General features: G+C 42.4%; 1 protein-coding gene across 2 annotated transcripts in view; it reads left to right on the forward strand.

Moving 5' to 3' along the window:
- The window catches only part of LOC117589487 (patj homolog), a 29,380-nt gene that overhangs the window by 6,226 nt on the left and 11,039 nt on the right, over positions 1-12,115 (forward strand). The gene's annotated exons all lie outside the window — the stretch shown is intronic.

The following is a 12,115-nucleotide window of genomic DNA, read 5'->3' on the forward strand; positions in this document are numbered from 1 at the left end:
GCCCTTTTTGTGTCTCCTGTTTTATTGGCTTGTGTTCTGCTGCCACTTCAATGCGTGTCCTTCAATGTCTGCTGATTGCATTTTTCGAGTGTCACAGAGAACTTCGCCTTAATCGGACGCCAAGTCCTTCAACTCTGGAGCTGCCTTTCATTCATGTGAAACGTTAATGAAAGCTCGCAGCAAATTAAAAGCGTTTGACACATGCTCAAAACTTTCAGAGGGAGAGAGACAGAGAGCTAAAAAGGGAGAGAGCAAAGTCGAGTCTCACCGAGGGCTAAGGCCAGGGAAGTTTTCCCTTACCCAAAGGTAAGCCCAAGGCCCAAAGTTGGTGGGGGCTGGTGCGGTGTGGGAGGCTTCTTGACGCATAAATAATTCATGCGTGACAAGACTCCCGCTGCACCCCACCGCTCCCTGACTGGGCCAAGGATAAACTGCAAATTACCACTAATCTCCAGGGGTCAACAGTTCGCTTCGCTGCTCCTCTCTCTCTCGCTCCGTGTAAATCTCATAAATAGTAATCTTCCTAATTGACTCTCGCTCTCGCTGCCTAGTCTTTTCTGGCCTTCTTTCCTATTCATAATTTATACGTTGCCCCCGAAGCTTTTGTTTGAGAAAAATCATTATTTAACAATTGTTGGCCAGGCATAAATTATGCGAAACTTTAACGATTTATGCGCCCGGCGATAGCGCAAAAGTTTCGCAGCTCAAACTACGGAAGAGGAGCGGAGAGTCCCATGCCTTGGTGGCCCACAGCTGGCTGGCAATTAAATAATAAAAAAAGCTTCGCCGGCAATTATAAAAATGTTTGCTACATCTGCACAAAGCCAAAGTGGAATTTTATTTTTCACACAAGCGTAAATCTGTGTACACACGGCAGGTGCACAGGGAGAAAATTAGCTTTGGGAGTTACAGACAAAGGAAGAACCTTTATGGATCGGGCAGTGAATGTCTCATTAATGTTAGCCATAAAAGGAAAACTTTCTACCCGAGCAGCTGCAGCAGAAATTATAGTTTTAAGCTCGACAAAAGTTCTTTAACACTCGAATCCGGGACTCTTGGGCAAAGATGATCTCAAACCCTTTTTTTTTTAGCATTTTTAGTTCCCATATTTGTGCTTGTTTTGCTGTAGAATAAATCCGAAATGCATCTTTATTGCTGAGGTCTTAGGCCTCCGAGTCTTCCCTTATTTTCAACCCATTTTAATTCCCATTTTAAAAATGTTTTCCCCATTTTACACACACTTTTTGCTCAGTGCTATGCCGCATCGTCTGTTGTTATTTGGCCGTTTAATTAATTGGCTATTAAAAGTGTTGAAAATTGAAAACGAAATTCGGTTCAGCAGCAGCAACAATATGGAAACCAAAATTCTCTGGTCAGCAAAGGTCAGGGGCGGGAAGTGGGCAATCGGCGGTACAACCGATTCGGGCGCGTTTTCGAGTGCAAAGTCTTTGTCTTTGCTGCACAAGCAGTTTGATTGAAAGAACTGTGGGAAAGGCATAAACGATGTACGCTAATGTCTGAATGATGTACGTGATATATTTAATTATAAATACCTGCGACCATTAAACGTTGAAGAACTATGAGCAGGAACAGTCGAACGAAGGATTTTGCTGCTGCATTTTAAATATATTCAAGTGAAACGAATTCTCTAGTGTTAACTCAAATATGTAATTATTTGGCGTTGTTAAAACCTTATTTAAAACTTCATAAATTCAAATGAATGTTCTCACGCTGCGGTAATAATTTGCTGGGGAAATATGACCAAATCCCCACTTAACACGTTCAAAATTCAATCTTCCTTCGCCGCAATTGATTTTGTGACGCAACAAAAATTGCATATTTATTTTGCTGATGCCCTCGGGTTCATTGCATTCAAAGTAATACTTAAATAAGCACACTGTCAATTATTGTCAATTATATTATCGAAATATGCATAAAAATGCATCAGGCATTTTGTCTGCGCTGTCCACAGGGCGTATGTGCAACGTGGAGACCACACAATAAATATTCCCACTGCTGACGAATCGCTTTTTGTTGCTTTCTAGCAGTGGCTGTCGACGCCTTTGATCACGTTTTAATTACGCCACAGTCGTCATGCCCCGCCAGCCAGCCAGCCAGCCAGCCAGCGCAATTTTCGCAAATCACAAAATTGTTTATAAATTGCAGTTTAGGGCAGGGACAACAGCAGTGGGATGGGAGCTGCAGCAATGCATTTTAAATCAAATTAATGTATACAATGGCAGGGCTGTCGGACAGTCTGCCAGTTGGGCGGAACAATTGGCCGACAGATGCAGCTCCCGTGGCAGGCAATGCCCATAATCGGGTCACAGAAGGAACGGGGAGGGCGCGCGCGCTCAATTTGACTATTTTACAACTTTACAAATGTAAATGCGAAATGGCAACAACATAATGCCCGAGTCGAACATGTGGGGGTGGCTGGATTAATTTACTGCTGCCTGCCCCACATTGTTGCACGGCATTTTGCATTTTAATTTGCTAATTGCACTGCAAGCAGCAGCCTTAATCAAAGCAAACTCCAAGCTAATTTATGATTTATTTCATTATTTCCATTCAGGCAGCAGCCGGACAGGACAGGGCGTGCATAGATTATTAATTGTAAATATTTGCCCAACAAGGATTCTGATTTTGCTTGCTACGAGAGAAATGTGTAAAGACGCAGCGAAAACAAAAGGCAAAACGGATTTATCAATTTTATTTGGCATGGCATTTGTGCAGAGTGGCAGCAAAGGCAGGAGAATATCTTTTGTGTCAATTTGTGAGTGGTGAGGTGACTGAACCGATGCCAACATGCAAGTAACATGCAATTAAGTCAGGTATCAAGTTCCTGAAGTGCCTGAGAATTGAGAGCACAAAGCTAAGAAATCGACATAGTCAAAGGGTAACAAATGAATGTTTATCGTGTGTGCTTTCGCTTTGTCACATTGCTCATCTTCCTAAACATTCATTTATTTCCATACATATGAAAAGACCAACCATTTCTCGCACAATTACCAAGTGCAGAGTAGAGTTTTGCGTTTTGACTCGAGGCTCTGCGTTTTCTCATTAAAACGGTTGGAGCCTTGACTGTCGGCGCTTGAAGGAAAAACGCATACATATATATTTGCGCATACAAGTATAACAGACGGCAAAAATAATTACGAGAGAACAAAAAACTCATTAAAACGCATTGCACACTGTACCGCAAACATGCCACCAGCGAGCTGCTCTCTAAATATCCACAGAGAGCTGCCGAAGCCTGGCACTGGGACTGGGACTGGGACTGTGGCTGAGCCGAGGTCCTGTTCATGCATGCAAATCTATCAACGTACATAAGCATGTGCCTGGCAGCAGGTTCGCCTTCTGCAGCTGCAGCCCAACTGGTTTGGAAAACTCGGTTATAGCTGGTAACTGAGAAGGGAATGTTGAGGAGAGCAACTCCATTATCATAAGTGCCTCATGTAGAGTGCTCTCCACTTTATGAACACAATAATCAATGAGGTTAGGAACTGCTGAGTGCATTTCAACAGCACAAAACTTCCCATTTTAGACAGAGATTTTCGTTGGCTCGGCTGTTCCCTTTGCTCAGTGCATGACAGGAGCAGGTCCCAACCATTGCGCACATTTATCTAATGCCACAATTGTGTAAATGAGGCAGCTGCCGGAACCCGTGATGTGCTGAGGGGCAACTAAAATGAAGAAACAATAATGTGGCAAGCAAAACATGCACTCCTTCACTCTTCCTCGTTCTCCGCCACCAACTTCCTTTGCAATTGTCGGTGCATGGACTTCCCAGTCGACAACAAGTTGCTGGCTTTATCTTGGCCTATCGACAACATCCTCGCTATGTTCCTCCTCCTCCTCCTGCACTCTCGAGTGCGCTGGAAATGAGCTTTGCTTGCGCTTCCTTTGCTTTCGTTTCTTTTGCTTTTGCTTCCTTTGCTCTTCTACTTATTCGCCTTCTGCGTCTGTTACTTTTTCTTTTTCTCTGGCACTCCCCACACATGGTTTAATTAAACGCCGATAACACCAACAAAGACTTTGCTTTCGCTGCGAAAAAGTTTATTTTTCTCATCTCTTCCACTTATACACAGTGGTGTAGGGTGTGAGGATATTTTGTATTCATACAAAGAACTGAGGTGAATGCGGAAGATGCCGCTACAGTCGCTTCGCCTGTTCGACCCAACAGTAACTGAGATAAAAAGTTTAGAAGATAGGACATCTGGGAAAACAACTATGCCAACTATAATTATGAAAATATAGCATTTAAATGTTATTTCATTGCTATTTATGATGTTTAAATTCATGATTAACTAAGTGATTTTTCGCTCCTCTTTGCGTTGATGTTGCTTTATTCAAAGCCTATCCATATTCAGATTAAATCTGCACCACATTAAGAGCTTCTATTAAGTAATAATCCATTCCGTGTAGCCCGGGGGTGTACTCGTGGTCGGACTTCTCGACGCTAGCGGCCTCTCTGTACTGCTTCGTGTTTTCTTGTTTCTTTTTGCTTGATATTTCGGGGCAGCAGTCGAGTGAAGTGCATAAATTTGTGCTCAGCGTCAAGTTGTGTATCGAGGGTCCATCTCTTGTCTCACTCAGACTTACGCTTGATACGATTATTTATCTTGCTTGTCGCCTCACGGCCGTTAATACATGCCGGGGCCTACTTATTAAGCCAGTCCAGGGTGACTGGTGGGGCGCTGGCGGCAGCGCTTTAAAAATACATAAAAATTAACTGCTGACGCAATTGCCAGGGGAGAAGATGGTGGAGACAGCAGGAGACGGTGGATGAACAGCCGTTACTCTGACGTATTCACTGCTCATAATTCTCATAATTGACAATGCCACTAGAGGGCCCCTCGTCACCGTCACCGTCACCGTCTCTCTCTCTCACTCTCACTCTTACTCTCTCCCCTTCGTGCTCATAAAATTTGTAGCGGACTCAACCCGAAGGCTTATAAATATTTGACGATTTGCGTTCGCCGACTCGTCAGCTGATTTACTTAACTTGCTTAAATACAAATTACACAATGCACTCGAGCCTCTGCCTTCCTCCTACTCGTACTCGTAATTAAGGTTGACAAAAGGGACACACTGAATCGGGGATATTTGTATTGATTTTTCTGCGCCTTTTGTCGTGGCTCTGTGAAAAACAATGGGGAAACATATGTTTTCATATTTAATTATACCCACTCCCCCCGCCACCAGCCAGCCAGAGTACCACATACTCATGGGTGTTCATACGTGCGTGTGGGAGTACGAGTCCGGGTGAGTGTAAGTGTTTTATGGGCACTTGAAGTGCGCCTTTTTGTGTTTGTGTGCTGGCAGGCAGGTACAGGTTTGGCCGAGTGCCGATGTCAGCTCGTTTGCAGAATTGAATTGGTAATCAAGGCACTAAAGCTGAGCTGGGGAGACCCTTGAGTGCCCACCGAATGTGGTCGAGATTCTTGGAAAATGATGAATATTTATGGATATTTCTTTACATAAAGTTCTATGGCTGTTATCAATCAGCTAAGAGGAGTTCTTTTGGCTTTGAATTTATTTTTAATGAGCTTTGCACTGACGGGTGAATACTGTCAGATTGGTTGTCGAAAGAATGCTTCAGCTGCTTTTACATGCAATTGATAACACACGAGTACACAAATATGTATATTTGTTCATGCATAAAATAATTCATAAATTGAATTCAAATAAAATGCATTTATTTACACTCCTTTTACGACAAGTTTTCTTTTATTGTTTGTTCAAAATAATCGGTTTGCCTTGCTTAGAAATTGATAAAACTGTTCACTCAATGTTTGTTTGCTAAATTCTGATAAAAATTATCAACAAATACATATGTAAATGTTGTGTATCGAACTGTTAGTTTGGTTTGCTGGAAATTTTGGTTTCCTTTAATCAAAGTATTGACAAAATGTTCATCATGAATTGTGGTGGCATGGTTTTGAGAGCAGTAGATTAAAAACGGAAAAAAGTGTGCCAAATGTATGTATTTAGGAATGTGGGAACCGCAATACCATGTCAAATATATTTCACCTGCCGAAAATGGAATCAATAGCAGCGGCCAAATGAATTTAGGTCAACCGAGGAGAGGCTTTTCAGCCGAATTTCAAAGAATTTCCATCCTCGTTATTCAGCTGAACCAAAAAGTAGAAATGTTTAGTTTTTGGAGATTTGTGACCCTGTCATGGTAAATCATTATAAAGATCAAGTCGCTGAAATAAATCACACGGAAGCTTTTGTGCTCTGCCACTGCTATTACCGATTCGTTTAGGCTGGCCATTGATTTTGGCTAGACCGTAATCCTGCTTCTCCCATTCACGTTAATTAGGTTTTGCAGCCTGATGACGACATGGTCGAGCTGCAAATTGCATGCATTTGTTTTCGTGCCAGACTTTTAATTGCAGCATAAAACGGTCCACGTCGACGGCCCTTGGCTGTTTTGCACCTACTTACCCGTTCACATGCTCCTGCAATTAGGCGCACCTCGTGTTTTTTGGCTTACAATACGCTGGCATAGGGTATGTTCGGACTGTTCATGGGAATGTGACATAGCAGAGACAGTCTAGTGTAGATTTGTATGTGCAAAAATGATCTCAGTTTTGCGAAAGAGCATCACAGACGATAATATGCATAAATTACATCATACAAATTACCACTTAAATTATCATTAGTGTTCGTTACTTTGCGTTACTCACTGTATTCATTGCATGCATATGCGGTCGTTCTTTCGTCTATCTATCCCGCCTTCTTCGTTCGTGCACTCGCTCTAGCTAAGCTTCATGCTCAACATAGCTGCAGCCGCAACCTACTCCAACGCTCTCTTTCTTTCGTCTATGCATCCCGCCTTCTTCATCCCTGCATCTTTCTCACGCTCTAGCTAGGCCTAACTCAACAGCAGCCGCTACCTGCTCCAACGCTCTCTTTATATCTCTATCTCGCTCGCTACAACTAAGCTCTGCACAGGGCGCGTTCAATTCGGACCGTCAGCCCTGCAGGTAGCTGATCGTCATTTACTGTACATTTAGCGGTACATTTACTGTTGCATTGAAATTATTCTGTTGAAATAATCGTTCCAATATTACAAATGCAATGCTGCATAACTATTTATATACGTAAATATAAGCTAAAACCCTTGACTATACGATATACATATGTAACTGTTAGGGTATCACAGCCTCGTCCCCAGTGTCTACTCTTTCTTTATTGTTTGTGTTGCACGCGGTTGCAGAATGTTGCCTCCCATTGTGGCTGCCAGATAGGCCGTGAGCACACACACGCGACGTCATCGAGAGCTCATTGTGCATGCAAAGATTACCCCGCAAATGTACTCCGACAGCGCCATGCACTCCCCTCTGCCTTTTCCTTTCCTCCCCAAGCAGTTCAAAGTTTACGCAATGTCAATAGAACTGTGGGAGCAGCAGCTGATGCTCCTGCTCCTGCTACAGCTGCGAGTGTTGTTTCTCCTGTAGCTAGAGCTGTTCCTCCTGCCCCTACCTCTCGTGTGTTGTTCCTCCTGCCTCTGCCTCTCGTGTTTTGTTGCTGCATTCGCTGTTGTTCGCTAACAGCATCTTGTAAAGTGCAACAACATTTAAACTCAAAAATAGAATGCAGCAAAATGTAACAGCCTTAACCCTTTGAAGGCAAACTTTTTATGACAGCTCCTTGCAAAAACAATCAAATAAAGCAAGGACTGAAAAAGAGGCAAGGAAGAGCTGGGGGAAAAAAATGAAAGCAAAGGCGATCAGGCGACAGGCCTGGCAAAGACAGATAAGAAAAGCTTAAAACATGCACAGCGGACCTCTGCCAGCAGGACAGCAACAAAAAAGCGTGCCAAAAAAAATGGAAAAGTGAAGGAAAAACGGACGAAAAAAAGAGGCAAGATAAAGGAGGAAAATTGCATATTCCAGTAGTCGGGATATACGATACCGTCTACGGAGTTGCTTTTAATTTTTTCAACGCTCTTATAAAGTGGAGTTGAACTTAAAGTGTACTCAACTACTAATACTCAACTATTATACGAATAATATTCTTATTACTGCTAATACTTATGCTACATAATAAAAAAAGAAATGGAAAATTGCAACCCTGCAACTTTTCAGGCCAAGAATTTACATAACTTAATGTGATTTATATTGAGGGATGATATGCGCTTCTGGAATTTGTATTAGTTAGCATCAAATCTCATCATAAATTGCAATTACATTCAACTTATTTACAATTCAAACCATATATGCATACTTTTGTTTGTCATATTCGTATTCTGCTTGTGGCTGTGCTTTTTGGCAAAGGGTTAAGCGTATCTCCCTTCGGTATGTACGTGATCCAGCCGTTGATGGCTTTTGTGAGTTTGTCGCCATTCCCATAACCACAGCCCCACAACCCCACAACCCCACACTGTCTTTGCCTCTGCATGCGATGACATTCTTTTTGTTGGTAATGCTATTTCACAGTTATTGTTGTTGCTATCAACGCGAAAATGCTTTCGACAAGGGTTATACATACATATATACTAGTGTACATTTCTGCGTGTATGTGTATTGTATGAAGATGTATTTATGCATACATTATATGTAGATACGTCCGTGTACACAGATGCATAAATTACATATTCGCTGGTTAAAGTTCAATCGAGGAACGGAGGCAGCGGCGAACCTCCGCTTGTCTTGTCTCCCATACAGGGACAACCACTTGACAATCGCAAGCAGCTCTCTCATCTCCATCTCTGCACCCCTGCCCTTGCCCGCTTGCCCAAACCCACTGATATGTTTTCCGTATTTATATGCAATTTTTCTTCATCTTTTATGTATGTAAGTTGTCGTCGCAGCCTTTCATTTCACTTCAAGTGTACATGACATACATATACAGTAGCGACAAAAGTTATACGCACAGTCCAAAGAGTCAAGTTTTTCGGATAACTAAATGTCAGCTCAATAAATGTTTTTAATATTAAACAGAAATATGAAAACCCAAATGTAATTAAGTGCTGCAACAGATAAAAGTCTTGTCTGCCGAGGCTGTGCGTATAATTTTGTCCCAGCTGTACAGCTGTTTTCTTGCTTGTCAGCGCCGCCTGCCCGTTTGCATACATTTGTAAGTCGCTGTAATGATATTTGTTATTTGTTTGTTTGTTAGTTTGCGTGTGTGCGTTGAAAGCATTGAAATGCTGTTTGTCAAACACGAACACTCAGCCCCTATGCCATGTTGCTCCCACCCCACCGCATCCACTTGTGCACTTTTCTAATGGCTAGCCTGAGGGGGGTGGTGGCTTTGTCCGGGTCGGTGGGCGGGGCATTACAACTCGCTTATAACTCGCAGCAGTGTGATTCAATTACCATGACTGGGCTTGAAGCCCGCTCTCGAATCACATTTGCATAGGCTCTGGCCCCGAGGCGCTTTGCCTTTACGCCCATAGCCTTTGCTGCTGTCTGTCACTGCCACGGCTTTTACTTTAACCAAATGCAGCCTGAAAGCAGGCAATGGCATTTTTAAGTGCACACACACTCACGCACACACTCACGCATACAGTCAGGGAAGCAAAAGCAGAAGCAAAAGCAGACGCAGGTTATACCTACAAAATATTTGAGTAGTTTCTCTGCATTTTGCAAGCCATCTGGGTAGCGGAGTGCACTTTGCAACACTGGTGCATTAATTTAACTGTACATGCCACAAGGTATGTATTTGCGATCCACTTCAGTGATTTTGTGGAGGTGAGAGTTTACTTTGCACTTTGTGGATTTCCACTGCCAAATCAATAAAGAAGCGAATAAGAGAAGAGATTACCACAAGCATTGATTTTATTCTCCCAAAAACCTTAACTTTACACGCTTAAAATGTGTGTTTATAATTAAGCAAAAGCATAACAGCACACAGCCATGGTAAATTCGAATATGAGCGCTAGACCTTCATAAATCAAATAATAATAATGTGCATAAAGCTCACTAAATTAGCAGTTTGCCTGTAAATTAGGCTACAGTCCCCTCGGAACGGGCCCTGCTCAGAATCAAATAAATACAAATGTGTATAATATTACCATAGAATTCGAGACACTTGAATGTCCCAAGCTCCCAGTGGAAGGTCCTTTCGATGTGTGCCTACAAATTTGGCTGCCCAAGAGCATCGTTCGGCAAGGCCCCGAGCTTCACATATAACATGCATATCAGATCAGTTCCATTCCATTCCATTCCGTTCCGTTCCGCTCCGTCTTGATTGATGATGATACGCGTAACGTGCGCCCAAGAGGGGGAGCGGAGAGGGACGTGGAGCGCCTGTGGCAGACGTGGCCACAGCAGCCATGCCACAAGTAAGCCAGGCCAACATCCCTCCTGTGTGAGCCTCCACTGACGTGCACATTATCCTGCGCTTGGCCCAGAGAACCTGTCAGGGCTATAACCAGACAAATTCTATTATTTGTTGCCGTACAACAATGCCCCGAACTGACTGACACACGGCACCAACATGCTTACGCCCCAAATGGTAAGGCTCATGTGGCTCACTAAATCAAAGTTTCGTGTTGCATACGGCATGGCTCATTTGAATAGGTTCGATATTTGATACACGTAACTCGAACTGGGAGGATTTCTTGTAATAAATAAACATGAATGGAGAGCTAGCTAGGCAGCTGGGGGATACAGCAGATGGAAGTTGCTTATGGCAGCTACATTTGAGACATACTTGAGTACAAATAATAGAGTAATTTATAGCCCTATTTTTTTAATTTTAAGTATAGAGAAATATATATTTCAAACATATATAAGAGCTGCCTGATTGTACACATATTCCTCTTCAATTGGTTAAAAAACAAGTTCTTGTGGGCGAACATTTGAATTATTTCTTAAGCTGATTCAAATATAATTTTAAGAGGTTCCAAAAATGTAATTGATCGAAGCAATGAATTGGATAGGTAATTGGGTCAATTAACGTTGAATCCTTACACTATTTTGTTATCTGAAATGACATTTACAGCATAAATATTTTTGTCCCATCTTCGAGTTACTTTCCAAAAATATTTTTGTTTATTTGCTGCACCTATTGCCTTGCCCTTAAGTGTGCTTTTGCTCTGTGCCAAATGTGTATTTGGTGTTTTTCGGTAATTTAGCATTTAAACTGAATTCACAGCCTGACATGCAGCAGAGCAAAACAAATTATCCAGCAAAAACCGCAGAGACACGATATCAGCCAGCAGAGGCATCAATGAGCCCAATGCTGCTCCCTGGCTACCCAACTTTTGCTTAGTTTTTCCTCAGTGTCAGATTGCAAATTGAAATTGATTTAGCGCAAATGATTTGCATGTAAGTGCCATTAAATTGTCGCTGGTGCCAAGTTTTAAAATGCATGAGGCCAGAGAACCGCCAACAAGAGGGGCAGCCAACCGCTGCCCCGCTTCAATCAGAGCCCTTCTGCTTGCTGCCTGTATTTGCACTTCATTTTCATATTTAAGTTCGTTTATTATGCGAATGCAATTAATTATAAAGCTTAGCGCGCACACAATTCAGCGTTTCCATCTCTCCAGAGGGGGCTGCTATTGTGGCTGGGGGCTAATGCCACAACCCATCAGCTTTTGTGGGTCAGCCTTGACTTGACACTTTTGAAGGCCGCAGGACGATTAGCAGATACATTTGGCACTGGCATAAATCAATCGATTGGAACTCAGCATGTAAATCCGAATATGTCAATCAATGGATAAATCAGTCGGTCAGTCAGTCAATCAGCCGCCAACCGCGACATTCCGTCAGTTGGTTAATAAATAATAATCAGTCCTAAAGCTTGACACGACGGCAGTTGGTTATTAAATCAGAAATTTATCAGAAATCGTTGTTTTAATATTTGATAAAAGATTTTTCCAGAACTCTGTCAATCAAGCAGAGTGTGAGGAAATTCCATCGAATGATCATTCGAGCGCATAATCTAGCATTAAATGAGCGAATCACTCAATTAGTTCGACAATTAGGCAGCCACTCAGTCGTTTAATCCATTAAACTGTCCATCAGTTAATATTGCAAGTGAGTGTGTTAATTAATAGCCACATGAAGGAGCTGATTTGTAGGTTTATTTTAGCATTTTTTGTGCATTTTGTCAAAAACTCTTTGCTGCATGGACTGTTCCTTACTTTTCC

This window comes from Drosophila guanche, unplaced genomic scaffold, assembly GCF_900245975.1.
Source record: "Drosophila guanche unplaced genomic scaffold, DGUA_6, whole genome shotgun sequence".
NCBI lineage: Eukaryota > Metazoa > Arthropoda > Insecta > Diptera > Drosophilidae > Drosophila > Drosophila guanche.